We start from the raw sequence: 27,666 nt of genomic DNA, 5'->3' as shown, positions 1-27,666 counted from the left end.
TGCCTTCCCCCTCCACCCAGAGTGCTCCACGGCGAGTCGCATTCTTGTCTCAGGATCAGCTTCCGGGGAGACACCTCCCCGGTCTCCCTCCCTCGCGCTCCCCTGTCATTGCACCCAGTGTGGCGACGCGGAGACAGCTGGGAGACGCAGCCCAGGTGGGGACTAGCACTGAGGCCTTCTGTCTCCTCCTCCATGTTCCTCCTAAGGCACGGCTGAGAGCAGCGTCCACCCCTTTCTCCTTTCTCGCCTCCTGAACGTGCTGAAGCCTCCCCGTCCCGTCCTTCGGGGGAAGTGGGTGCCAGGCTCTCTGCCTCACCCTCTCTCCGCAGCAACAGGCAGCTCCGGGTTCCATGCCGGTCACATCCTAAACGCTGAGTTTGACTCTAATTGCAGCAGGCAGACCGTCACACACTCATTCAGCACACCTTGGGGTAGGACCTCTTGCAAACATTTGCATGCCATTAGCATCGATTTGATTGGACCAGAAAAAATCAACAGCTACAGCTTCTGAGTGACTCGGTCGGCCTCTGATTACTTGGAACGGGAGCTGAGGACCACATGGTTGCGCCCGCCCTGCTCCGTGCCTACAGCGGTGGCTCTGCAGACTCGAGTGCGTGCTGTCCCTGCGGGGCTCATCCGGGTGGGAGCTGGGCCTCACGTCACCCCCAGACTCACTGCGCCTGGCACTGGGTGATGCTGTGCCCAAGTCCCCCTCTCACACCGTGAGCACTGGGCGGGCCAAGAGCACTTCTGTCTGGTGGGTCCCTTCTGCGTTCCCACAGCCTGGTGTGCAAGGCTGCTTGACGTGCTCTTGGTGGCATGAACGAACGGATGGAAGAATGAATGAATGAATGAATGAGTGACTGTGCATGGCCTGGCTAACGTTTCCAAAGCACAGTTCCATCCCCATCCGTCTGTTGCTCAGAAACCCTTCATGGCTCTCTATGAGCGATGGGAAAAAACAAAAACAAAAACAAAAAAAAACAACAACAAACAAACCAACAACAAAACAAAAAAACCAGGGCTTCCCTATAACAGTTCGGGCATCTCATGTCTTATTCCAAGCCTATGCGTGCACAGACAGTACTGCACGCAGCCTGTGACAGGCCTGTGACAGTCAGCCTGGACCCGAGGCTTGGAGAGAAAGATGGCCAGGATCTCCCTCACCTGAGCTGCGTGCTGCTCCCTTTGGCTTCCTTCCTGTCTTCACCCTCCACGCCTGGCTAGAACACCTTGAGGTCTAGGCCAAATGCCAGAATAAGGACAGGAGGCTCAGAGATGATGTGGAGACCCGGCTGAGGAGGGGCAAGCATGCGCAACCCCCAGTGTCTGCAAGGCATGAGTGTCAGGATGAGCCTGAGGTTAGCGTTTCCTCACTGCACTTCCCCAGTCTTTCCAGGAGGGGGCAACAGCGTCCCTGGCTACAGGTGCGGGAGCATTGGCGCTCCATGCGGATAAGAGTCTGAATTATTTTTTTAAGATGTATTTATTTATTTATTGAAAGAGCAACAGGGGGTAGGGCGAGAGGCAGAAATATTCCACCAGCTGGTTCATTCCCCCAAATGTCCACAAAAGCCAGGGCTGGGCCAGGCCAAAGCCAGGAGCCAGGAGCTCCATCCAGGTCTCCCACATGGGTGGCAGGGGCCCAAGTACCTAGGCCATCATCTTCTGCCTTCCCAGGTGCATTTGTGGGAACCTGAGTGGAAGCAGGGTCTCCAGGGTCCCGAGCAGCGGCTTAACCTGCTGCAAGCCAGGTGCTGGTGAGTGCCTGTGCGTCTGCAGGAGTGGAGGGCACTCTGAGCACGTGATCGTGTGCACTGTTCTCTCGCACTCAGATCCTTGGGGTCTGAGCCATCCAGGTGGGGTCCCTGCTGGCATGAGCCCGGGGCAGGGGAGGAGAAGACAGAGAGAAAAGCGAGCAGATGAATAAATGATTTCACTAGATGATGAGTTCTTAAGGTGGGGCAGAGGTTGAAACTGACGGAGGCCAGGCGACCAGAGCACCTCTCCGAGGAGGTGACGCTGGCAGGGAGGCAAGAAGGCCCAAGAGGGATCGGCCACGCAAAGACGCAGGGGATGCTTCCAGGCAGAGGATGCCAGGGCCCCAGAGGAGGGTGTCTGCAGGGCCCACGAGTCCCACGACACGTCTACACAGCTGAGAGCCGGGTTCACACTCTAGCTGCTGGGTGGTGAGGAGGCTGCTGCAGACCCAGGCAGGAGCTGATGCGGCTGGGCCCAGGGCAGTCTGGGCAGCTGCGAGGGGCACCGATAGACGGGGCGGCAGCTTCTGGACTGCACAGGGCTGCACGTCTAAGGGTGACAGCTGTGCGGTGAGCAGCCCGGCCTGGCTCCCTGGCCAGTCTGATGAGTTCAGGCCTCAGCGGACCTGGCCCTCCCCCAGGGAGATTCTGGAAGCAGCCTCTCCCACCCTGGCCTGCAGGCTTCCGCAGGGTCTGGAACAGAGCACTCTGCTAGGATCCTCAGGGGCCCTGCTGAGCGCCAGGCCACTCCCTCCCCCCAGCATTCGGTCCTTCCTTCATTCAGTTCCTTGGGAGACGAAGAACACGGGCTTTGCAGACAGACTCTCCAGACTGTGGGCCTTGACACCCAGATGCCATAGCGGGAGGGAGCCCAGACCTCCCAAAGACTCCAGGACCTGTGCAGGCCAACAGGGAGGGGAGGAACGGAGGTGCACGCCCTGCGCCATCACTGGTTACGCTGGGATAGCTGACCTTGACTCTCAGCCTCCCCCTTGTCAGCTGCGTGAGCTTGAGTCGGTAGCTTAACCTCTCTGTGTGTCAGTGTCCTCTACCATGGACAAAGGATAAAGCATCTTCCCGAGAAATCCTCGTAATGCACAGGGAGTGGTGAGCAGAGCAGGGACGCCAGGGCACCTGCCACGTGCAGTCCCAGGGCCTCAGGCCCTGGCGGCCACACCCTGGACCTGACAGCACAGGAGCTGTGACTGCTGCCTCTCACCTTCTCCTGGCCAACTTGCCTACGCTGAACTCTACCTGGGGCCTCCCCAGCCATCTCCTGTCCCTCCCTTCCAGCCACAGACACGGGGCTGTGCTGTCCACACCTGGCCATTCCCCAGGCCCAGGCTCGGGGGCGGAGGCCGGTGTGCTGAGGTCCAGTCAGGACGAAGGACAGTCATTGCCAGAAGGTGGTGGATCTTCCAGGAGCTGCTGGCCAGCTGGAGGCTAAGGACTTGCGCAGCTGCCCCGCAGGCAGATGCTGGCTTCCAAGCCCTCAAGGACCCGGGGCTGTGGCACCTAGGCCCACGGCAGAGCTGGTCAGGGCTGGGAGATCTGGGCCACCCACGCTGAGTGATTGTGGCTGTTGCCAGGCAACAAGCCCCAGGCCCAAGGTCAGCCCCCTACCAATCGGCTTGTTTCTGGGCTGTGGAGGTTGCCAGTAGCCGCCCGAATTGTTTGCCCTGAGTTGAGCCCAGCAGGAGGAGGGGGTGGGCTGTGCTTGTCTTGGGCCTGGGAGGTGCCAGAATGAGGAATCTCTCTCTCTCTCTCTTTTTTTTTTTTTTTTTTTTTTTTTGACAGGCAGAGTTAGACAGTGAGAGAGAGACAGAGAGAAAGGTCTTCCTTTTCTGTTGGTTCACCCCCACAAATGGCCGCTACGGCTGGTGTGCTGAGGCCAGCGCACTGCGCTGATCCGAAGCCAGGAGCCAGGTGCTTCCTCCCGGTCTCCCATGCGGGTGCAGGGCCCAAGCACTTGGGCCATCCTCCACTGCACTCCCGGGCCATAGCAGAGAGCTGAACTGGAAGAGGAGCAACCGGGACAGAATCCAGTGCCCCAACTGGGACTAGAACTTGGGATGGCGCCGGCCATAATGAGGAATCTCAATCCGTCTCCAGGGGACCAGGAGGGGCTCTCTGAGACAGGGCAAGTCAGGGGTGGGGCGTGGGCTCTAGGAGCAGTTCTGTCTCCTAATTCCCTCCCTGCTGAAGTGATGGCACCAACAGCCCGAGACCCCCGGCCAGGAGTGGGTGACGGCAGGCTCCCAACCACCTCTGCGTGTGCCGAGCACCCTCGTGCAGCCTTGTGGCTGGCAGCGCGACTCACGGGAGCCTCGGTGGCTGCAGAAGTGTCTCAGGGCCTCGCGGGCAGTGACAAGGCCCTAGTGCAAGGGGCTCAGGAACACCTCCTCCCGTTTCAGCCCTCTTTGGGTCTCACGAAGAAAACGAGCAAGGCTAAAATATTTTGAGAGTGGCCGATCCACTCAGTGCGTTAACGCCTTCAGTGTGAAAACTGGGGGTTCACAGAGGGGAACGGTCTGGCCAGGGCTCCCAGCAAGGACCGGAAGCCAGGGTCGCTCCCTGTGCGGGGGTGTTGGGCTCCCTGTGCAGGGGGGTTGGGAACTAGCCGGTGTAGAGCGCCCCCTTGCTGCCAGCTCCTAGAAACAGCCTTGGCCGCACCTTTCATTGTCATTGCGCTAAAACCTAGCCCTTAGCCCTGCCTTCTGGTTCACCTGAGCTCGGCACCCTGGGAATCAATGGAGGGATTGACTGATTCACTTGTTTACTGCCAGCCTTCCGCGTTTTTGAAGGTCAGCTCAAGGGAGGGCCCAGGACTACCTTTTCATCTATTCATTGGCTGACTTCGCTGATTTGAAGGGCAGAGAGAGACATACACTGAAAGACAGACAGACAGAGCTCCTCCTATCCACTGGTTCACTCCCCAGATGCCCGCAATGGCTGGGCCTGGGGTTGGCTGGAGCCAGGAGCTGGGAGCTCAAACCAGGTCTCCCACATGGGTGGCAGCCACCTGAGCCATCCGTGCTGTTTCCCGAGGTGTGCAGTCACTCGCTGGAGGGAGCGGGGCCAGGACTCAAAGCCAAGCACTCTGTGAGATGCGGCCGTCATAATCAGAGTCTTAACCGCTGTGCAGACACCCGCCCCGGAACCACATCCATCTTGCTGACGGTTCTGTCCGTCTTCCCACACATGCCCGGCACACAGGAAGGGGACCTTTGTCATCCTAGGGGCCCAGTGTCCTTCCTCCCTTCCTGGCTGCACTCTCCTTTCTCTCTGGTGGCAGCCCCACCCCGGATGGAGTCCTACGATCTGATATATTCTGATATGTTCAAAGCCACGTGCGGCTTTAATTCCCGTGCGGAGTGACCCAAGGCTGGGAGAATCCCCGGAGGCGCCCTTTTCCTGGGAGGGGCCCTGACACCCCAGACGCCATCTCTCTCCTGATGCCTTACCTTTGCCTCAGTTCCGTCATCTGCAGTGATGGCCCCGTGAATTCTCCTTTGAGCCAAGAGCCAGAGCTCCTACTGGATCCAAGAACGAGAGGCACTGTCTCGCTCAGCTGCTGCTCCGGGACAAAACGTCTCCACGGGGCTGCCGCTGTGGCGCAGTGGGTTAATCCTTTGCCTTCGGCGCTGGCATCCCATATGGGCACCGGTTCTAATCCTGGCTGCCCCTCTTCCAATCCAGCTCTCTGCTGTGGCCTGGAAAGGCAGTGGAAGATGGCCCAAGTGCTTGGGACCCTGCACCCACATGGGAGACCTGGAAGAAGTTCCTGGCTCCTGGCTTCCGATTGGCACAGCTCTGGCCATTGCGGCCACCTAGGGAGTGAACCAACGGAAGGAAGACCTTTCTCTCTGTCTCTCCCTCTCACTGTCTGTAACTCTACCTCTCAAATAAATAAATAAAATCTTTAAAAAAAAGTCTCCAAACCCCGGTGGGGTCAACATCAAGCAGTGCCCTCTGCAGGTCTGCAGGGAAGTTCTGGCCCAGCCCGGCTCATCTGGGACTCGGGGGTCTGTGATGGCGGCGCTCACATGTGTGCTGGGCACAGCGGGGTGCCTTGCCCTGTCTCCTGCTCACCCTCACACCCCCCACCCCCGGCTAGCTCAGGACATTCACGGGGACTCAGAGTGCCAAAGAGCAGCCCGCGCTTTGCAAGCTTCTGCTTGCATTGTGTTTGTCCTTGTCCCCACGGGCCACAGCAAGTCGTGTGGCCAGGACCAGAGTCAGGGTGGGAGGACAGCCCCCGGGCTTAGCTGGAGAACAATGCGAGGCCATTAACTAGGAAAGAGAGAGACAGACAGACAGACAAGGAGAGAGATTTTCCATCCCTTGGCTCATTCCCCAAACTCCTTCAACAACCAGGGCTGGGCCAGGCCAAAGCCAGAAGCCCAGAACTGCATGCAATGTCTCCCACGTGGGTGGCAGGGGACTCAAGTACTTGCACCACCATCAGCTGCCTCCTAGGATGGGCATTAGCAGGAAGCTGGATCAGAAGTGGAGCAGGGGCCGGCGCCGCGGCTCACTAGGCTAATCCTCCACCTTGCGGCACCGGCACACCGGGTTCTAGTCCCGGTCGGGGCGCCGGATTCTGTCCCGGTTGCCCCTCTTCCAGGCCAGCTCTCTGCTGTGGCCAGGGAGTGCAGTGGAGGATGGCCCAAGTCCTTGGGCCCTGCACCCCATCGGAGACCAGAATAAGTACCTGGCTCCTGCCATTAGATCAGCGCGGTGCACCGGCCGCAGTGCGCCGGCCGCGGCGGCCATTGGAGGGTGAACCAATGGCAAAGGAAGACCTTTCTCTCTGTCTCTCTCTCTCTCACTGTCCACTCTGCCTGTCAAAAAAAAAAAAAAAAAAAAAAAGTGGAGCAGGAACTCAAACCCGGGCACTCTGATATGGGATGTGGGTGTCCTGAGCGGCGTCAAGCCCCGTGTGTGGCCATGTGGACCACCTCCCACTGGTGGGCGTTCTTCAGAGCGGGCGCTGTGGCGAGCACGGGCTGGGAGCCTAAGGCTCCGAGCAGGGTCTGTGCCTCTCTTCGCAGCACCCTGGGGAGTAAGAGGCAGAGCAGGGATAGCCCAAACCCGGTGGGCTCTCTGCCCTCAATCCACTGCTAAAGGCAGAGCTTGGTTTTCCTCTCTCCACTGTCAAACAAGCCCATACAATAATCTCTCCTGCAGTAAGGAAAACGCAACGGTGGAACATTTGTTGTGCAAAATTAGCCGGTCCCATTTCCTGTGAGGAGTGCTGATCTGGGATAATTGCTTTTATGCACAGAAAAATCAGAGAGCGACCTGAGAGTGTTTTCCCCGAGCCCGGAAAGGTCGGCTTCTTTAAAAAATCAATTACCTATTCCCACTTCAGAGCAGACGCTCCGCAGACGCGTTTTACATTTTAAGCGGGAGTCAGTGCTCCCGGCTGAAATCTCCCTGAAAATCCCGTCCAGGGACCGAGCGGTCAGACGGGGACCCGCAATTACCGTGGCTATTGACGTCTCAGGTGGCAGCACGCAGCGGCCGTCTCCATAATGAGCTCCTTTTCTCATCCCGCACAAAGCCCACGGTGTAAAATAAGCATTGGATCTGCTTTCCCCGGCCCACGCCTGCTCTGCTATTGACGGTGGTTGATGGCCACCTTCGCCTGCCGAGGTTGCACAGACCAGGGATGCCGGCGACTCCCTTCCCTGGGGGGGGTGGGTCTGCCCGTCGCAAGCTCTCGGGTCACAGAGACCCAGGTTGGAGCTTGGTTCTGCACTTTCCCATTGCATGAAATTGGCTCATGAGGCGACGGCTCTTGGCTTTGGTTCTCTCATCTGTAGAGTGGGAATAGTACTGATGGATCTCAGGGTCAGGTGCAAGTGTCCTAAGAGGCAGCAGTTTGTCCAAGGTCAAGGTCAAGGACAACGGAGCTAAGGGGTGGAGCACTTTCTGTGCACCTTGCACCTCCACCTCCCCACAGTAAAGGGTTAGGCTGTGGAGTAGGATCGCCTGAGGTCAGATCCCAGCTCTGCCATGCACCAGCTGGCTGAGCTTAGGCAAGCTGCTTCTGGTTTTTTGTGCCTTGGTCATGTCATTTGTACAGTGGGGTCACCCACAGTGCCAGCAGTGAGTAGCAGAATCCCTGCCAAGTGCAGAAAAAAGTATATGGTGTCCTTGTCCCAGAGGTGGGAGGGTAAGAGGAAGAGTATGGAGGAATTTGAGGGTTCCTATGGGTGAGTAGGCACATCCGGGGGAAGAGGTGAGGCCCCACGGGCCCTGCGATGGGGTGGCGCTACCAGGGGCAGGCAGCCCCTTGTCTCTGCAGAAACTGCTGGTGTCTCCAGCAGGAGGAGTTTGAGCCGCTGATGGGGTGGCCTGAGCCCTGGCCTCCACTGTCTTTGTATAATGACCCCACCCTGGGGAAGGTAGCAGCCCTGGCCTCCAGTCATTCCCCAGCCATCGAGTCTTAGCTCCTCTAGACCAAAAATGAAGACAATGATGTGCAGGGGTTTGTGATTTTTTTTTAAAGCTTGCTTTATTTACCTGAAAGTCAGAATTGAGTGAGAGAGAGCAAGATTGATCTTTTATCCACTAGTTCACTCCCCCAAATGGCCACAACGGTCAAGGCTGGGCCTGGCCATAGCTAGGAGCCAGGAGCTTCCTTCACATCTCCCACATGGGTACAGGGGCCTGAGTTCTTGGGCCACATTCCTCTGCTTTCTGAGGCCATTAGCTGGGAGCTGGATCAGAAGTAGAGCAGACGAGGCAAGAATGGATACCCACGTGGGATGCTGGCGGCACAGGCAGTGGCTTTACCTGTTATGCCACAGTGCTAGCCGCAGCCATGAGCTTTGTGGGGGCATTGCAGCAAGTAGAGATGCATTGGGTGTGAAAGAGCAGGGCCAGAGAAGGGGCTGAGGGTCTTCAGCGGGAGTGGGCACTTAGTCCGTGGCGTGGGCACCTGTGCCGCATGCCCGAGGCCTGTGCTGGGTTCCCAGCCCTCCGCAGGGAAGCCACCCTGGCCACCTGACCCTCCTTCCCCCCGCGACCTTGATTTCTCTTTCTTCACACTGCTCATAGGCTGATGCACACTTTTGTTTATTAACGTTTGTCTCCTGCTGACAAAGCACCAGGGAAGGGAGGGAGACTCCAACAGCTGGCCTGGGCTTGGTGCAGGGTGGACCCCCAGAGACCAGGACCCTAACAACGGCTCTCACGTGCTGACCCTGGAGCAGGGGCTGGGCTCCTACTGTGCAGCTTCCGCCTGACTCGGCGAGGTCAGTTATGGGTATGGTTCCCCGACTGACAGCACAGGACCTGTTCTGAGTCACTTGGCTCTGCCCATGGAGGCAGACAGCTGAGACCCAGGGCAGGGGAGCTAGGCGAGAAGATGGGCGCTGCCCCAGGAGAGTACCTGGAGGCAGATCATGAGCAGGCAGGTGGACAGGGAACACTAGGCCTCTCGGGGTCACCACGGCCCGGGTGGGGCCCCAGGCAACAGCGTCCAGGACACCCAGTGCCTGAGCTCCTCGCAAGCCCTGCGCGTCCATCTGTGCAGGCTCCTTTCAGAGCCAGTGGGCCGGGTGAATGGGTGGTGGCCCCTGTCAGGGCGATTAGGGAGCACAAAGCTGAGCGGCGGGCAGCCTGGGATGCGGCCTGGGGCCGTTTCTCCCTGCAAACCCAGAATAAAGGCCCTGCCTGCCCCCTCACCCCTGCCTGCTGCCAGGTTATGCAACGTGTTGATGCTGCCAGTGGCATCCACCCAGCCCGCTGGGAACTCTGCCACTCCCCAGGAAATGAGGCTCGGGACGGTGACCCAGCTGGCTAGACACCCCCCAGCGTGCCCAACACACACGCACGTCCACCAGGACAGACACACACAGACCATTGTCCAAGAGAGAGCAGAAGCCCGGCTTTGGAGTCATTCCTTATCATTCATTATTATTATCATTATTTATTAATGTTTGTTTCCCTACCCTGGGCTCTAAGTGCCACCAAAGCAGAAGCTGGAGGGATGGACAACTTCATGGAGGGAGACAGACAGAGATGGACAGGTGGATCTAGAAGATGATAGATAAATAGATGATAGCTAGATATAGAGGGATGATAGCTATAGACAGATGATAGATAGAGACGGATGGGTAGGTGCACGACAGATAGCTACAGATATTGTAACACTTCACACCTTCATATATTCAGGGATCATCTGAAAACAAGGGGCCGTCTCTTGAACAACAAAAACACTCAATACCAATGTTTACCCTGTCACAGCGGTGGCTCTTACGTTGTTACGATACCATCACCCCCCGGGGCCAAATTCCAAGCTCCCCAAACGTGGTGACGCCGTGCTTGGCAGCTATGTCGGCTGTGGTTTTCGGGCACAGGGTTGCACTTGGGCTTGTTGCATCCTTTCAGCACCTGATCGAGAGTGACTGGGCTCCTCCCCCTGGTGGTGGTTCCCGGTGACTTTGACATGCTTGGAAGAGACAGCTCGGGCGTCTCGCGAATGTCCCTCAGTCTGGGCGGACCTAATTGGTTCCTCGTGATTAGACTCTGATTAAGCAGGTTCCCCAACAGCACGGAGGTGTGGCTGCACCAGGCGCGTTACGTAAGGAGGCGCGACGCCAGCGTGCCCTGTCGGCGAGGACGCTAACCGTGATGGTCTGATGAAAGTGGCTTCCAGCGGGTCTCTCGGCGCTAAAGCCGATCTTTCCCTCCGCAAAGAACGACTCGTGTGTGTGATGAGGTGTGACGGGGGGATGCGCGCACGCCTGTTCCCCCCAGATGCTCACACGCCGATGTTAGCAGCTGTCGGGACCTTGTTCGTGCCAACTGTTGCACCGGTAGCTGCAAAGCGGACATTTTCATCATTCTCCGGCACCTTCCGTGATCTTCGTAAACGTCCCTCCTCCCTTCCCTCCTCCCTTCTTGTGATGTTACACACACAGGCTTGGTTATGGCTGTTATTCACTGGTTAAAAATCCATCCTGCTCTTTTTTGATGCTTAGCTTGTTCCAAGTTGGAAATACAGGAGTTTTGTCAAGCTGGCTTATGTGCTCTCTACAGGTTTGGTCTATCTTTTTATTTTATTTATTTAATTTGAGAGACAGAGAGAAGGGGGCGGGGAAGAGCTCCCCTCTGCCGGTTCACTCCCCAGGTGCTGGGAACTCCACCTGGTCTCCCATGCAGGTGGCAGGGACCCAAACACCTGAGCTGTCAAGTACCTGCCGCCCCCTGTGACGTTCATTAGCCAGAAGCTGGAAGTGAAAGGGAAGCCACGCACTGCAATATGGGATGCACTGCACCAAACACCTGCTCCCCCCAAGCCTGATCTGTTTCAAAAATAATTCTATGGAGTCATAGTCAGCATTCAGTAAGTGGCCTATGTTCGAAGTGCACAGCTTCATAGGCTGTGGCCTCTGCAGCTGCCCACGGCACCATCGGCAAGATGGGGAACGCATCCTTCGCCCCCAAACACACCCGCGTGCGTCCCTGTAGGCGTCCCCTCTGGCCTCTCCCCACCCTCAGGCAACCACTGGCCTGCTCCAGTCGCTATAGATCAGTTTGCTCTTTCTAGGGTCTTCTAGAAGTCGTGTCCCACAGAACATACACTTCCAGGTTTAGCTCCTTTCGCTCAGCAACTGACCCGTTGCTGGGGCATCAGTTGTTCCTTCCTTGCGGGCCCCCATCTGCTCATCCATACGTTGACCACCTGGCATTCGGTGGTTTCTAGTTTCAGGTCTACGACAGGGACTGCTGTTCCTGATGGGGACATAGATTTCCTAGAAGGGAACTGGCCAGGCGGTTTGGGAAGCGCATGTTTCAATTTGAAGAAATTGCCCAAGTGTTGAGACAGAGTGCTGTGATTCCAGACCCTCCCCATCCTGGCCCGGCCCTGGCACCGCTGGTCCTTAGCGCTGTAACCACTCCAGTGGGGGGCAAAGTCGTATCTGCTTGGGGTTCTAATGTAATGTGTAAGTTTAAATTAAGAACACTTCAAGTTTCATTTGGTGAGGGAGGGTGGGAGCCTCTAATGTGCTGTTTGCCCCGTGCTGGTTTTCCCTGGCGATGCGCCTATGAAAATCTCCTGCCAGTTTCTTGAGCGGTTGTTTATTTTCTTATTGTTCGGTTTTGAGAGTTCTTAATATTCTGGATGCACACGCTTTATCAAGGCGTCCCTGTGTTCTGTCTGTTCATAGCCACTCCTGAAGAGCAGCTTTAAGGTTTGATGTCATTCCATTTATCTATTTGCTCTTTTATGAATCGTGCTTTTGGTGCCTATCTAAGAGATATTTGCCTAACCCCAGGCCGTGAGGATTTTCTCCAACAAGTTTTATCATTTTACAGCTTACATTTAGGTCTATGATCTGTTTCTTGGAAACAGATGTTTATTTTATTTCTTTGAAAGGCAGAGAGTGAACATGCATGCACACAAGAGAAAGAAAGCTCTCATCTGCTGGTTCACTCCCGCAAAGCCTACAACATCAGGGACTGAGCCAGGCTGAAGCCAGGAGCCAGGAACTCAGCCTGGGTCTCCCACATGGACGGAAGGGACCCAAGTACTTGAGCCATCACCTGCTGCCTCCCAGGGTGCACAGGAACAGGAAGCTGGGATGGAGAGCCGAGCCAGGGCCGAAGCCCAGGCAGGCAGTCCGATATGGGATGCAGGTGGCCCTGGCAGCGGTGTAACCATTGTGGCAAACGCCTGCCCCTAACTTTTCTTCCTCTCTACAGTTGCTTTGACCATTGTAGGGCCTCTCTATTTCCACATACATTTTAAAATCAGCTTGCTGAGTTCCATGAAGAAGCCTGCAGAGAATCTGATTGGGACTGCATTGAACGTGCAGGTGAATTGGCCAACAGTTCTCCGGCCCGTGAACCAAGCACTGCCACTTCTGGCTTCTCGCGGTGATCCCATTCAATGGTGTCCCCATGAATGCAGAGTCAGTGCGTCCTGAACCAGTGCTGCGGAGACACAGGGCGGCGTACTTGTGGGTCTCAGGCTACAATGTTCTCATCAGGTGGTCAATCCCTTCCCCGTTTCATGTGTGTTTCTCTCGTTCACAGGCACCTTATGTAAGTACCTGTTGCTGATTCATGCTCATTAGACTCGCAACCAAAGGCAACAGCTCATGCCTGAACGAAGCTTATTTACTTGTTAAGTGGTTGATTGATGTGAAAATCAACACATCAAGGAGAGGGGGATGGACAGAGAAAGAAATTTTTCATCCACTGGTTTCTCCCTAAATGGTTCGTGTGGTCTGGGCGAGGCTGAAGCCAGGAGTGAGGAACTCCATCTTGGTCTCCTGCATGGGTGGCAGGAACCCAAGCACTTGGGCCATCTTCTGCTGCCTTCCCAGGCATGTTAGCAGGGATCTGGATTGAAAGTGGAACAGCCAGGACTTGAACCGGCCCTCTGAAATGGGATACGGAGTTCAAAGTGGTGGCTTAGCCCACTGTGCCACCACAACACCAGCTTATCTTAACCCACTGTGCCACCACACCCCCGCCCGGCCCCCTGAAGCTTATGTGCTACCTGCATTTTCCCCAGGACGTGCCCTGCAGCTCACTGCGCATGGAGTACCAGGCAGCACTGCAGCACCGGGCTTCGGGCCATTTAAAAATCAGCAGCAGGGGCGGGCTTCGGCGCGGTGCCTGGCTTGAGCCCTGGCTCCGCTGCTTCCCATCCAGCTTCGTGCCGGGGTGCACCCTGGAGGCAGTAGGTGATAGCTCGGGTACCTGGCCCCCTGCCACCCCTGTGGGAGACCTGGATGGAGCGCTGGGCTTCCACCTGGCTCAGCCTTCACTGCTATGGGCACTTGGGGAGTGAACCAATGGATGGAAAACCTCTCTCTTTCTCAGCCTTTCAAATAAAACCAAATTAAGAAAATAACCAAGAAAAAGCATAAATGTGACAAACACGGCGACAAATAGACTGTGACAAAGGCCTTTGCTGAGGCTGAGAGCTGCAGCAGAAGGCAGAGCCGTGCCTTGTTTGGCCTCTGCTGGGGAGGTGTGGATTGGGCCTGCACACATGGTGATGGATTTGGGGATAACAAATACACTGAGTAATCACATGAATTCACAAGCACAGGACCCACCCAGAGTGAGCATCAACCGCGCTCTCTCCACCTGCTCAGCTTTCCTCGAATTTCTTCCAGCAGTATTTTGTCATTTTCACTGCACAGGTCTTTGATATATTTTTCCAGATCTATCCACTGGTAGTTCATATTTCCTGATGATACTCAAAATAGTATTTTTTTTTTCTGTTCCAACTCCCAATTACTCATTGCTAGCATGGAGAAATACAATAGGAAAAATAAATACAATTGATTGTTGTACATTGATCTTGTGTCTGGCAACCTTGCTAAACTCAATTAGTTTGAGAAGCTTTCTCGTAGTAGAGCCTGTTTAGACTTCCCACCTGGATGATTGTGTCATCTGCAAACAAAGACAGTTTGATTTCTTTTGAGTCTCATGCCATTTATTCCTTTATTTGCTGTCTGATTGCACTGGGTAGAAACTCCAGTCCAGCGCTGAACGTTAAGAGTGTACATCCTATCTTGGTCCTCCTGAGAGGGGAGAGCGTCCCATCTTCTGTCACTGAGTATGACATTAGCTGTAGATTTTTAATACTTGCCCAAGGGAAGCGCAGGTTTGGAAAAGGTGCAGAGTTTACTGGAAAAGCTGCGGTTCAGCCACCAGATAGCAGAGAAACTGAATAGTTGAAGCAGGCTGGAGCTGGTTTGGAGATGCAGGGCAAGGAACAGGCAACTCCCTGGAGTGTGGACAGGGGGTGCAGACCCTCAGCAATGTGGGCCACAGACATGCAGCACTGGGGGCAGGCAGCACGGTGGGCACACAGCACAGTGGGCAGGCAGCACTGTGGGCAGGCAGCACAGTGGGCAGGCAGCACAGTGGGCACACAGCACGATGGGCACACAGCACAGTGGGCAGGCAGCACAGTGGGCAGGCAGCATGGTGGGCACGCAGCACAGTGGACATGCACAGGGATAGGTTGCAGCATGGAGCCCATTCAGTGGGAGTCCAAGTGTCAGAAGGGGCCAGAGGCCTTCAGATGCCTGGGGCCTGCAGAGGGCACACAGCTGGCTAAGTGGGAACCTCCATGCCACACGGGGGCCCCGGCTTCCGCAGGGCTGTGGAAAGGTTACCCATAGGCTGAGGTCGTAAGGCTGTGTTCTGGGCTGTGGCTGGGGTGAGAATCCACCATCGATCCCCGACCTTGCCCCCGTGCACTGACCTTGCAGTATCCTCCAGGGACAGCTTACACCCTCACTCACAGTAAGAGAAGTACTTAAAGAACTCTGCTGCGTCCCAGAAAGCGCACATTCAGGAACACTCGGACCCGACATGGGGTAAGTCGTTAGTGGACACAGTTGGACAGGAAGCTCTCTCCAAAGCTGGCTGCAGCAGGGGCTGTGACAGTCCCAAAGGAACAGTCCTGGGAAGCGAGTCTGGGGCCCTGAGAGCAGAGAGCTGGCAGGGCTCCGGGGTGCAGGCAACTGGCTCAGCGCGGCTGGCACCCGTGCCTAATCCCCTTTTGTTTGCAGATCACGGCTCATCTGATGACCCAGGAAAACCCAGCCCTGCTCCTCTGTGTGGGAGTTGGGCAGCCTCCCCTCCCAGGCCCCACCCACAGGTCCGGCTAAGCAGATGGCCAGAATTAGGGGGCACAGATGTCCACGGGCCACACCCCAGCAACAGACAAGGGGCCAGACCCGACGGCTCTCAGTCCCCAAGACCACCCTCCCCGGAACAACGGCTCTCGGAACCCGGGATCCGTGCACTCTGCATTTCCCAGACCTGGCTGCAGAGACTCCACCTGGCCTCCCTCGGTGCTGTCATGTCGCGACCAGGCTCAGCACGCGGTAGGGGCTCTGGGAACGGGGACTGCCGGGCTACCTGTGGCCCTCCAGCCGAACTGGGGCCCAGTGAGTGCTCAAGGCAGGCAGGAAGAAAGCAGGGAGGTGTGGAGCAGCTCCCTGGGGCCTGTGTTCAAGCAGTTTATCAGTTCATCCAACCCCTAGAGTCATCCCGCCACAGAGCTCTCATCAGCCCCTCCGTCTGGGACATGGAGCCAATGAGGCCCAGAGAGGTTAAGGAAGGTACCCGGGATCACACAGGAAGTGAGACCTGCGGCTCCAACCCGGACACTCTCCTAATCACCACAGAACCCTGCCTCTCCTCCCCCGTCGTGTGTATCCGTGGCCCTTGATGGGTGCTGGCACATGGAATGTGCTCAATACACAGTTACAGGATAATGGCATGCCAAGGACAGGAGCTCAGGTTGTCAACAATGCTCCTGCAGCACATGGTCCTACTGGCTGCAGCATACGGTGGCCTTGTGGCAGCTCCGACAAAGGCACCCTGGACCCCCGCCAGCTGAGAGGAAGGACTAGCTTGGTGGGAGGCTTGTTGTCGGTTTTGGAACCCAGGTCTGCAGAGCTCTGCTTAGCAAGGGCAATGCCTAATTTCTATTAGAATGAGCCAGAGGCACCCACAAGACGAGCCGAGCAGCTACTTCCGCTCCCCGACGTCGAGTCCTCCCCTTCTCCCGGCCAGCTGTTCTAAGGAGCCGTCACTTGGCCGTGGGCCCCACTTGTAGCTGTGAGGTATCAGTGGCAGCATGGGGTCAGTCCTCAGGGACCTCATAGAGATGGGTCCAGCTCTTTTCCTCCCTCCCTTTGTGCCACCACTAGGGATGAGGATAAAATGTTGACGCTCCAGCAGCCCTCCTGGACCAGGAGGTGACCTCGAAGATGGAGGCCGCTTGCTGAAGACAAGGAGAGGGGATCTGGGGCCAGCGCTGTGGTGCAGCGAGTTAAAGCCTTGGCCTGAAGCGCCAGCATCCCATATAGGCACCGGTTCGAGTCCCGGCTGCCCCACCTCTGATCCAGCTCTCTGCTATGGCCTGGGAAAGCAATGGAAGATGGCCCAAGTCCTTGGGCCCTTGCACCAGTGTGGGAGACCGGAAGAAGCTCCTGGCTCCCGGCTTCAGATCAGCTCAGCTCTGGCCATTGTGGCCATTTGGGGAGCGAACCAGCGGATGGAAGGCCTCTTTCTCTCTCTGGCTCTACCTCTCTGTAACCCTGTCTTTCAAATAAATAAATATTAAAAAAAAAAAAAAGAGAGAGAGAGAGGTGGGGGGGGATCCTTGGCGACTCCGTGTGACAGCCCAAGACTGCCGCCTCCCCGCTCACGGAGTCCTGACAGGTGGAGCAACTTGACCTCACCCAGGTAGTCTCCCGGCAGAGCCTGGGCAGGTGCCTCTCAGCAGAACTCTCACGCAGGTGTCAGGACAGAGGCTGCCAGCGCGGCTACTAGGAATGCGGGCTCTTGGCAGTGGCCTTGCTCTGTGGGCTGTGGCAACTGCTCTCTGTGTTCTTGCAACATTCAAATCGCCTGCACCTGGGCCCTACGGTGTTCTGGCGGGCAACCCAGACCGCGCTTATTAAATTCCTCACATTCTGGTCTGCCTTCAAGGCACCAGCAGACCAAGCAGAGGCAATTACTGAAGGCTGCGGCAGGAGGGACGTGGTCTCAGTCCCACTGAAACAGGAAGGGGGCAGCTCAAGCCCCCTGAGAGGGAATCAGGCTCCTGGAGCCACACAGATGATGGTGTATAGCAGCCCCCAGAGTGGGCTTCAAAGCGTTTCCCCCAGAACATTAGCTCAGGAGCCGCTAACAGATGCTCCGTGCAGAGGCATCAGGGATCTGAGAAGCAGTGCTCATTACTGACTTCTCAGCGTCCTTAGCTTGCACCAGGACTCGACGCTGGGTGAACTCGCAGTTGTTTTATCTGAGAAGCCTCTCAAGGGCTATCTTTCTGCTGTTACAAGAAACTATTTGGGCCGGCGCTGTGGCATAGCAGGTAAAGCTGCCGCCTGCAGTGCCGCCATCCCATATGGGCACCGGTTCGAGTCCCAGCTGCTCCACTTCTGATCCAGCTCTCTGCTATGGCCTGGGGAAGCAGTGGAAGATGGCCCAAGTCCTTGGACCCCTGCACCCGCGTGGGAGACTTGGCAAGGCCCCTGGCTCCTGACTTCTATTGGTGCAGCTCCGGCCGTCGTGGCCAACTGGGGATTGAACCAGCAGATGGAAGACCTCTCTCTCTCTGCAGCTCTTTCAAATAAATAAATAAATCTTAAAAAAAAAAAAAAACTATTAATAGATACCAGTGGTGGATAATCTAGATGTAGTATAGACATTCTGTAATTGAGAGAAAAATCCAGGAAGTGGGTACTGGGATTGTTGCATTTTATAGATGAGAAACTGAAGCTCAGAGAAGTGCCGTACCCCACAGGCACGAGACTGTGAGTGATGCAGAATTCCAAACGTTTCTGTCTGTGCCCACAGCCCACCATGCTACTGGGCCCAGAGAGAGCACCGGCCACACGGTGCACGCTGGCAGGGGCTGAGTGGACGTGGACGTGGACATGGGCATCTTGATCCTGTTTCAACTGCTTTGGCATATTGTGCTGCTCTACATGAGTGCCTGTGCTCAGCTCCCGGCACTACACGTCCCTGCCTTGCATCCGGAGCTATGACCGAGACTGGCGGGACATGCAGCAGGACCTCTGGGCCTGGGTCTAGCCCCACTGCCAACACACACACAGCTCCTGCCGACCTCAGCGGACCTGCCATGTGCACTACCCCTGGGCAGGCCCATCCATCGTGCACCTGGCGGTCCATACAGGAGCAGGCCCCTGGCCAGTCTAGGTGTGTGATCTTACATCTTCAGAGACCTGCGAAGCCCACAGGGTGTACTTTCTGGCTCTTGACAGAACGAGTTCTCTCTGCTTCAGATGAAGGAAATCAAAGCCCAAGGGGTCCCCACACACATCTGGCGGTTTCCCTCTGATTTCTTTCCTCCCTTTCTGGGCAGCCAAGAAGCAAGTGGCCTGTGCCCAAGCCCCGGGAGCGGAGACGGATCATGGCCAGGCGCCTGCCCCACCACCGTCCTCTAACCTGCAGGTCCCCTGCAAGTTGCCTGCATTGGGGCTGTGCAGGAGCAGGCTCTTAGAGAACTCAGCAACACCCTGGACATTGACTCTGTCGTATCTGCAGCAGGACTGGAGAGATCATTTACCTACCCACACATCCATGTCTGAATACAGGGATGTTATATCAAGTGGGTTAAAGAGGCAGTGACGATGAGAAAATGTGTTTTGGATAGAGGGGCAGGAAGGATCTTGCAGGAAATGAGCAGAGACCTCTAGGAAGCACTAAGAAACACCAATGGTTCCAGGCAGAGGGAACAGCAGGTGCATGGGCCTGGGATGGAACTGCCCCATGTGCTTATGAACAGAAGGCAGGGAGGGCCTGAGGCAGAGCCTACGGGGGTGCTGGGTGGCAAGTGGGCCTGATAAGGCAGGAGGAAGCCGGGGCAGGCAGTTATGGGCCCAGGAGAGGAGCGTGGTAATGCCTGCGGGACCATGGGGGTCCAGAGTGCTCTGGGCCATGGCAGGACCTGTTTTGACCAAGTGAAATCCTGCACTGAGGGCTGGCTCTCAGCACCATGCAATCTCCTCTGGATAGCTGAGGTGGGGTGTGGTGCTGTGAGATAAGACCGCCAGGGAGACAGGCAGACGCTGTAGCTCTCAAGGTGCAGCTGGAGGCAAGCAGTTGTCGGGGCACTGGGGGCTGACAGGCTGCAGCACAGCCCCCGGGGGGAGGGGGGAAGGGGGCCTCCGCCCTGGCCCCCGGCCCTCCCTCTCCCTCTGGAGCGCAGGCCAGGCTGCCGCCGCTGGGAGCGAGTCTGGAGGGAGGCCCAGGTGTCCAGCTTCTTTCGCCAGTGTCAACACTGGCCTGGCCTGGTATTCCAGATCCTTCTCTCCAGGGCATGTGACAGGGCAATGCCTTATGTTCTCGTCCCCCATGTCCAACCCAACATGCTGTGATCTGACCACTGCCCTAACTCCACAGTGGAGACACAGGGATGTGAAGAAATACTTGCGTGGAAAAAGCTTTTAGTCCCACTAGCCTCCTTACACAATGCATATCTGCTCTTCTGAGGCCAGGGCTGCAGCAGTGGGTAGAGCCGCTGCTTGCAGCACCAGCATCCCACATCGGAGCGCCGGTTTCAGTCCCAGCTGCTCTGCTTCCATTCCAGCTCCCTGGTAATGCATCTGGGAAAGCAGCAGAGAATGGCCCAGTGCTTGGGCCCCTGCACCCACATGGGAGACTCAAGTGAAGCTCCTGGCTTCTGCCCTAGCTGTCGTGGCCACTAGGAAAGTGATCCAGAGATGGAAGATCTCTCTCTTTGCCTCTCCCCCTCTTCTCTGTCACTTTGCCTTTCAAATAAATAAAATAATCTTAAAAAAAAAAAAAAAAGGAAGTCAGAAGGGCAATGGCTGGCTTTAAGATCAAAGAGCCAGTAGCCACAGAGCCAGCTGATTTCCTCCCCTCTGCCAGGCCCAGGTGACACACCTAATACTTGCTGGACCAACTGGTTACCGATCCAGAAGCTCTGCTGTCCCTGACCTGCATTCCTAGCACAACGGTGCAGATCACAAGCTGTGACCTCGTCGCACCTCCTAGGGCAAAAAGATAGGGCACGGCAGAAACGAGGAGAAGCTGAACCCCTCGGGCCCCGACGCTGGGAGTGCACATGGTGCAGTGACCACGTGACTCAGCATTCTCACTGCCTGGTCTACACCTAAAGAAATGAACAACAGGTCCATGCCAACAGTCCGCAGACTGATGGTGGACAGCACATGGTGTAACATGGAGTAGCAGCAGGGGATGGAGTGCGGTCCAGGCACCCTCACACGTCACGCCAAGTGAAAGGCAGCTGTGCAAAGGTCTTCACTGGACAGTTCCGCTGACCCGCAATGGCTGGGATGGGCAACCCAGAGCCCAGAGTGGATTGGTGCATGCCAGGAGCTGAGTGTGTGCCGGGGGTACAGAAACCACCGCAGAGGGGCCTGGGCTGTAAAAACGGCCTCAAAGTAGACAGAGGCAGTGACTGCACAACTCCGTACACAAACTGAAAACCACAACGGTACATTTCAAATGGGTGAATTCCTTCAACCAACCCACAAAAAAAAAAGCTCATGTGCCTGGGAAAGCAGTGGAAGATGATCCAAGTCCTTGAGCCCCTGCACCCACGTGGGAGACCCAGAAGTCCCTGGATCCTGGCTTTGGCCTGGCCTGGCCCTGGCCATTTGGCGAGTGAACCAGTGGATGGAAGATTTCTGTCTCTCCCTTTCTGTAACTGTGCCTTTCAAATAAATCTTTAAAAAAAAAAAAAAAAAAAAAAAGCACACAACCAAACCAGGAACACTCATCCTATTTTATGGAATGAAGCATTTCCTGGAAATAAAGCCGAGTAAGACCACTTCAAATACATAATAAAGGCGCTCCAGCTCCAGGTCCTTGCTCAGGCTCAGAACAAAACAGAAGCCCTGCTGTTAGTGTCACCCCCAGCACCCAGTGGACACCAAGCCCTGGGCTGGAATGCGGCTTGTTCCCTCCCGGATTAGGCCGGAAGCCTGCCTTATCTGCCCCTCTAAGGCCCACATTCCAAACCCCTGACTGTGTCTGCTGCTTCCCCTGCGGGAGCCTGAGTAGTGGGCTCCTCAGCAAACCTCACCCACCCTTCCCGGGCCTGCTAAGCTCCAAGGCGCTCTCTCTCGGAAGAGGCTACAGGAGCATTTGCCTGCGAGCCTGCTAGGTGCCGGGCCACGTCCTCACTCGGAGGGCAGCTCTGGTCACCCCCACTCATGGGACGGGACACAGGTTGCCGGGGCCGCGTGCAGTGGGGAGTTCTGTTCTTCCCAGCCCCCTCACCCAGCAGTCGTGAGCATGAGCGGAGGAGCACACATCACAGCCCCGGGCAGTAAGCCTCCAAGGGATTCCAGTGCCGTTCCTCCTGGAATGGGCTATTTGTTCCTCCTGGAATGGCCTACTCGTTGGACCAGAGGGCCATGTGCTCACTTCCCCAATCCCACCCCAACCACAGTAGGCTGACCAGTGCGTGTTCTCCAGGCATGGAGGCTACCAGCTCAGGCCACCAGGCTGCTCTGACCCTCTGATGGCCTACACTCCCTGCTGAGCGCTCCCAGCCCTCACCCTGCCCCTGTGGCCCTGAGCCCAAGCTCTGCTTCCCGCTGGGACTCCCTGAGGGCTGCAGCTGAGGACCTTGGTGATGACGGGAAGGGGGAATGGCCACATGGGCTCAGGCCCTGGGTCCCTCACTCCTGAGCACCTGCTTCTCAGGGCTGTCCCGGCAAGACCAGCGGAAAGCGGTTTCCTCCAGCTGCTGAGCATGGAGGGGCTGGGTGACCTTTGCTCTCTCACCCCCCACCAGGCAGGACAGGGGATACCGGCGTCTCGGCACTCCCAAAGAGCAGCAACAAATCACCAAACACGCGTTTTTAAATCACATATGGCTTCTCTGACCCCATCAAATAACTTTATTCACACAAACGTCCCTTAATTTACAAAGCCTCAGTCATTCATACACATTGGGGATGCACAGTGTTCGAGGAACTTAAATAGAATGTCTCATACCAACCCAAGTAAACCAAGTACAAAAAAATAGTCATAGAAAGTTGTTCACACGTAGGTCCTAGATTACCAGCTTCTGTGCAAAAAAAGAAAAATAGATTCATTAACTAGTATTTGAAACTAACTTTGTGTCTGGCTTAGTCTCCCTCTCGACCAGTCAGCAACCTTGAATGGAAGAAGCCACGAAGTGCACCCCCTGCCCTGATGCAGACACCCCTGGGGCCCAAGGGACACTGCTTCCTCTCGGGGCCCCTCCTGGAAGAAAGCAAGGGGAGGGGATCTTGGGGTACCCCCTCCAACCTCAGGAGCCATGGGTTCAACTCTTGGTGGCAGCTGTAGATGCACTGCAGGCCAGCCGTGTGAGGCCCCCAGGGCTGCGACGGAGGGCATCTGTGCAGACGAGACCCCCGCGCCAGTGGCCAATACAGAGCAGGACCAGAGCGCTGTGTGCACCGGGAGGCCATGCCCAGCCCAGCACACAAGGGTGGCACAGGTGGCATCCTTGGACCTCAGCCTCCAAAACCGAGGGACCTGAACAGTGGCTGTTCTGAGGTTGTAGGCCCGAGGGGTCCCGGAGGCCACCAATTCAGGGAACACGGAGACCCACCTGGAGGGAGAGCCACCAGTATCTCCTGAAGGTGGGAGGAGGGCGGGGCACGGGCAGGGAGGGAAGTGGGAAGTGCGGGAGTGGGCAGGGCTGGGCCAGGCGGGAGCAGAGCTAGGGCCCCTCTGCAAAGGGGTGGCACCTCGACACCTGTTTCCAAGTTTCCAAAGAGACCAAGGCTAAAACCCAGACAGCCGTCCTATTAGGGTCTGTCTGCTACAAAGGTAAACAGCCAACGGCATAAAAAGAAAGATTCCCACCATTCCCAGCGCTTTTCCTTTTCTTAGAAAAAGACTCAGACAAAAATAATAATCTTATTGCTCCAAACACTGGTTTTCTAGGCCAGGAGACAAGCGAGGCTAGGGGAAGGAGCGGAGAGCCTGGGAGGGAGGGGCGCACTAGGGAATGTCCAGGGGCAGGAAGGCTGCGAGGAACGGGGACGCGGTCTTAGCACCACGGGGTTGGGGAGCAGAGGGGTGAAGGCCCTCACCCCGCCCCAGCACCTCTGCCTTCGCCTGCTCTGGGGACCCCGCTGGCAGCGCCGTCCGCAGGCAGGCCCAGTGCAGGCACCGAGTCCGCACCTGTGCTGGGCTCAGTTCTCCTCCAGCTGTAAACAGGGTATTTCTTAAGTAAACATTTAGTGCCTTCCCTCAGGAAGGCAGCCACGGGGGGAGGCCGTGTTGGGGTGGGAAGACAGAACTCCCTGTCCCAACGCCTCTGGGATGAGAAGAGGCTGAGGCCTGTGGCTTCAGTCCTGGGGCCCAGCAGGCGGCCAGATGGAGCCGGTCTGGGCCAGTCAGCCAGCGGCGTCCTCCTGACTGGAGGTAAGAGGCAGACAGTGCATCTGTCTGCAGCACAGTTCTTCCAATCTGGGCTAACGCTGCTCATGAGTGCCCGGGCGGTGGGTGGGGAGACGTGAGCCTGGCTCCAGCCCCCAGAAAGGGGACATCCACCCCTGTGGCGACCTGTGAGTGAGAAGGTGAGAGTGCAAGTGCCAGATGGACACGGAGAGGGTGAAGGAAGCCGCCCAGTCCCAGCTGAGCCGGAGGTCTGGTCAGGGGAGGACAATGGGATAAGGCACTAGGATCAGCCCTGCTCATTCCTTGCCCACTGGGACACCCTGCTGAGACCCAGCAGGGCAGGGCCAGGATCCTCCCTTCCCGTGGGCCATCCTCACACAGGTCCAAGAGAACGAATGACTGCTGTTTAAGGTTTGGAAACTCCTAGAACATGGCTAGGTCTAACAAACTTGCTGGCACTGAGATGCTGCCCCACAGAGGCGCTGATGGGTATGAGAGCTGGGGAGGGGGGCAACCAGAGGGAAGAGGTGGACAGCGGCTCGGGACCACAGGGCCAGCCCCAAGGACAGCCTCCACGCAGGGAAGAGCCCAAGTTTGTACAGGCCTGACTTCCACCTAACTGGCTGAACACCTGGGGGCACAGAGGGCCGATGTGGGGGGTGGCAGGGGGAGAAGGGGAGGGAGAGACAGGCACTTGGAGCTAGGAAAAGAGGCTCTGCCACCAAGCCAGTAAGGCCGGGAGCCGCAGATCAGGGGACGGGGAAGCTGGCTCCCCACCAGGCGGGCCTCTGGTCTGCCAAGGACTCGGTGATTCGCAGGAAAATAACAGTGCGGAAGCACGCCTGCCCCGAAGCTCATTCAGAGCTGAGAGAGCCAGGCCAGGGTGGGGAGGGGGAGGTCAGGGCCCGACTGCGGCCAGGGGAGCTGGGGCGCAGAGTCTGGGCACTGTTCTTCCCACTTGCTTGTGTGTGGCGAGGCAGCCGCCCCAAGGGAAGGCAGGGTAGGAATGTGCCCGAGAGGAGACAGGAACGCAGTCTCGGCGTTGAGGCCAGGGAGAGAAGGGGCCTGGTCACCACCTGCAGCCCTGCGGGGTCCTCTGCTAACAGCAGCAGCTGTCGGCCCAGGAGGAGGAGGAAGCCACTGCCCAGGGCCCAGGAGAGAGGCAGAGGATGTGAGCAAACAGGGCCAAGCTGGGCTCCGGGTCCTGCTGGTCTCTTCCCGACGCCCAGGCCTAAGGGATCGCTGCCCTGGGGGGACAGCCCGCCTTGGTCACACACCAACCATCTCTCCTGTCAATCTTATGCTGGTTTAGGTTCAACAAGAAACAAAAACGAACACAAAACAAGGCCTCTCCCTTTCCCGGGCCCAAGCCTATGCGGCAGAGTGGGGAGGGGAGCTTTGGGGGAGCGCCTTCTACCTGCGACTGGAGAGCCAGGAGCCCAGGAGGAGAGGCCTCCTGGGGCTGCTGCAGGGGCGCTGCCAGTGCCGGAATGGCCAGAGAGCGACACAGCGGGCAGGGCTGAGAGGTCGCGGCTGAGAATGCTCTCAAGTGGTCAGGCACCCCGGTGGGCACCTGTCAGCCACAGGGGTTCTAACCCACCTGGCAGATACCTCCCTGGCTGGGGCAGGTCCATTCTCCTCCGTCTGACACATTGACACTGAGGATGGGCACCAAACGATGAGTCCCCAGGGGTGAGAGAGATGGAGCTTGACAGGGTGTGTCACCACTGGTGGCACCGTGGGTTCCGGCGCACAGGGTTCACTCTCCATGGCATGGCAGCCAGTTCCAGACCCCCGTTACCATGGCAATGCTCACAGCTGGAGCTTAGGGCGCCAGGCAGTGTGTCCAGCAGGTGGAGGGAGAGGCGTCGTGGAGGACCCAGCTGTGGCTGGGGCAGAGGTTTGGCACGACCGTTTCTTTCCCAAGCACAGAGCTGTGCTGGGGTGGCTTATCTGACCGCATCAGGCAGTGGGAGGCAGTCACCTTTCTGCTCCTCCCTCCAAGCCCCTCCTCCCCGCCACACAGGGCCACACAGGACCCCCCACCGCTCTAAGTCCCGGTGCAGCCTGGGGCTCCCAGCAGCTCAACAAGAACCCCCCAGCCGAGTCCGTCTGCAGCTCTGGTCAAACCGTGGTCTTCTCGGTGGGTCTTCGCTGCTGATCGTGTCCGAGGCCAGGACCAGCCCCCCAGAGTTGGGCAGTTCCCACAGGCCTTTCCCGGAGAACCCCCCACCTCCTCCCTGGGGAGCAGGCCTCCTCTGGGGAAGTGAGGTGCTATGAGCAGAACTGAGACGCTACGTGTAAAAAGAAAGACAACAGAGGGAGGGAGAAGGACAAAAGCAAAGTCGCTCCCTAGCCCCTTACAAAGATTGACAGGGATATTTATACATATGGCTGTCCACAGTGAACTTCTTTAAAGAAACGGGGCCTGTCCACAGCACGGCTTCCTGATCTTCTGAAGTTTCAACGGTTTAAATTAAAAAAGAAAAGGACAAAGACAAAGAAGTAAGCAACACTACAAGGAGAAGAAACCCAAACAAAAGCTTCACATTGCTGGAGACCCAGCTGTCGGGAGATCACCAAGCGGCCAGGCCACCACCTGTACTCTGCCGTCCTCTGTCCGGGACACGATGAGACTGGGGGTCCCCACCTGGAAGACAGAAGGCAGGCAAAGAGTGGACACAGGCTCAGCGGGCTGGGCGCTCCTAAATGCTCCACGTGGAGTAAGCCGAGCCTCACTCACTACAACTGCCCTCCCCCGGACACCCGTTCTCCCCTTCCAGATGAGGCAAGCATGGTGCAGGCTAGGTAACTTACCTGAGGTCGTGATAACCGGGGCAGACCCCGGGTGAGAACCCAGGCACGCTGGCTCCAGACACTGATCTGTGCCCGAACCCCTTCCCTCCCCCAACCCCAGCCTCCCTGCCCCATTAGTTAGGACTGGATGGCCAGCCCTGGTTCCTGACTCCCCTCTTCCCTGCCAGGCCTAACTGCAATCAACTTTTCTTGCCAACCTCTCAGGGTTTAATGAGCCTATTTTAGAGATGGGAAAAGTGGGGCTCAGGTCTCTGAGAACCTAGCCAGGCTACCCACCGCAGCCTTAGAGCGGCTGGGGCTCTGAAGCAGGGCCAGAGTCTTCTGGCTCCCCCTGGCCCCTAGAGTCAGCATTAGATTCAGAGCCAAATGCTCAGCCCGTCCTGCGCACTGCTGGGCACCTCAATGAATACAGGGTCAGGCTCCGGGGCTGGAGCTGGAGCTGAAGCTGAGTAGGCAGGCTCTGCCGCTGGACTGGGGGAACTGAAGTCCTCTGTCCCCCGCTCTCGGCACCCGCACCAATGGCACAGGCTATTACACACACACACACACACACACACACACGTCTGACTTACAAGAGTGCCTGTCCCGTCAGTGTTAGCTATGATTTGGGAGGACTTGGGGGTCAGACGGACCTCTTCTTCGAGGGATTTTTCTAGCAAAGGCCTAGACCTCGAAAGCCCACAGAGGCAAGTCTCAGGCCAGCGTCACTCCGAGCTGCCTGAGTGCCCCATCCCAGGCGGTGCAGCCTCACTGCACACACAGTCATTCTCACCCCAAAGGCCGGACCCACACGGATCTTCCCTGTGTGCTGCCAGTTCCAGCAGGGGCCCCCGGCACTGTAGGGCAGTGTGTCCTCCCAGCCACGCCCACTGCCAAGGGATACAGGGGTGCGGTGACACTGGGCGGTTTACTTCCCACCCTTCTCGCTCTCGTGCTCCGAGGTCTAAGTAGAAGATGACTGACACAGTTGCCCAGCCTGGCCCTCCCCAGCCAACCGTCCGCCTGCAGAGACTCTGGACATGTTCCATCACACAGGCCGCCCACCCTGCCGTCAACACTGGTTGTGGCTCTCCCCCCACACCACGGGGCAGGGTAAACAGCCTTCTGGAAGGCAGTGTGGCAGTGTTCTCAGAGCACCAAATGTGTCTGTCCAGGAGCCTTAAAA

General features: G+C 57.2%; 1 protein-coding gene across 5 annotated transcripts in view; it reads right to left on the bottom strand.

Moving 5' to 3' along the window:
* STK35 (serine/threonine kinase 35) overlaps window positions 1-27,666 on the bottom strand; it is an 81,228-nt gene that overhangs the window by 17,493 nt on the left and 36,069 nt on the right. For 3 of the 5 annotated variants that reach the window (XM_008256210.5, XM_051845184.3, XM_008256211.5), the window contains exon 4: window positions 22,145-26,334. The exons of 1 other annotated variant lie outside the window; for it this stretch is intronic. The gene's annotated coding sequence lies outside the window, so the exon portion shown is untranslated. Of the gene's footprint in view, window positions 1-9,697; window positions 10,596-22,144; window positions 26,335-27,666 lie in introns of those variants that run through there. One more of the 5 variants, XM_089308150.1, reaches the window with a different exon arrangement.

This window comes from Oryctolagus cuniculus, chromosome 11 (assembly GCF_051225735.1).
Source record: "Oryctolagus cuniculus isolate XC-2025 breed Fujian yellow rabbit chromosome 11, ASM5122573v1, whole genome shotgun sequence".
In the NCBI taxonomy this organism is placed as follows: domain Eukaryota; kingdom Metazoa; phylum Chordata; class Mammalia; order Lagomorpha; family Leporidae; genus Oryctolagus; species Oryctolagus cuniculus.
The sequence above is the reverse complement of the archived record's forward strand: the minus strand, read 5'-3'. Positions and strand labels throughout refer to the sequence as shown.